Source organism: Otolemur garnettii, unplaced genomic scaffold (genome assembly GCF_000181295.1).
Source record: "Otolemur garnettii isolate 467f Iridium unplaced genomic scaffold, OtoGar3 scaffold00031, whole genome shotgun sequence".
In the NCBI taxonomy this organism is placed as follows: Eukaryota; Metazoa; Chordata; class Mammalia; order Primates; family Galagidae; genus Otolemur; species Otolemur garnettii.
This window is the reverse complement of record NW_003852426.1, coordinates 511651-512989: the sequence shown is the minus strand read 5'-3', so window position 1 is coordinate 512989 and position 1339 is coordinate 511651.

Genomic DNA, 1339 nt, shown 5'->3' with positions numbered 1-1339 from the left:
ATGGCACTCTGCCCAGGGGGACAGCTTGAGGCTCTGTCTAAAAAAAAAAAAAGACTAGCCTGGGAAATGATTTTATAAAGAAGACCCCCTTGGCAATTGCAGCAACATCAAAAATAAATAAATGGGCCATGATCAAGCTAAAAAGCTTCTGCACAGCTAAGGGCACCACAACTAAAGCAAACAGACAGCCTTTGGAATAGGAGAAGATATTTACATGCTATGAATCTGACAAAGGACTGATAACTAGAATCTATAGAGAACTCAAATTAATCAACAAGAAAAGAGCAAACAACCCCATTTCTAAGTGGGCAAGAGATTTGTACAGAAACTTCTCTGAAGATGACAGATGAATAGTTAACAAACATATGAAATAATGCTCATCGTCCCTAATCATCAGAGAATTGCAAATCAAAACCATTCTGAGATATCACCTAACTCTAGTGAGATTAGCCTATATCATTTCAAGTCCCCAACCTGCAGATGCTGGCATGGATATGGATTGGAGGGAACACTTCTGCACTGCTGGTGGGACTGCAAACTGATACAACCTCTATGGAAAGAAGTATGGAGAATCCTCAAAGAACTAAAAGTCAACGTTCCATTTGATCCGGCAATCCCATTTCTACCCAGAACAAAAATCATTTTACCACAACGACATTTGCATTAGAATGTTTATTGCAGATCAATTCACAATTACCAAGATGTGGAAGCAACCCAAGTGCCCATGAACCCATGAATAGATTAACAAACTGTGTGGTAGGGCGGTGCCTGTGGCTCAGTGGGTAGGGTACTGGCCCCATGTGCCGAGGGTGGCGAGTTCAAACCTGGCCCTGGCCAAATTGCAACAAAAAAATAGCCAAGCATTGTGGCGGGCACCTGTAGTCTCAGCTACTTGGGAAACTGAGGCAAGAGAATTGCCTAAGCTCAAGAGTTGGAGGTTGCTGTGAGCTGTGTGATGTCATGGCACTCTACTGAGGGTGATAGAGTGAGACTCTGTATCTACAAAAAAAACTACAAAAACCAAAACCAAACAAACAAAACAAAACTGTGTTGTATGTATACCATGGAGTACTATTCAGCCATAAAAAAGATGGAGACTTCACATCTTTTGTGTTTACCTGGATGGAGTTGAAAGGCATTCATCTTAATAAAGTATTTCAAGAATGGGGGAAAAAGTATCCAATGTACTTAATACTAATATTAAACTACAATATAAACAACTGTATGTCCACATAAAGAAAAAAATAGAAATATAGTCTAGGGAGGGTGATTTTAGGGATCTCCCCTAATATGCACAACGTGAGGGTGTTCAGCAAGCCCCCTGAGTGAAGGGCTCAAC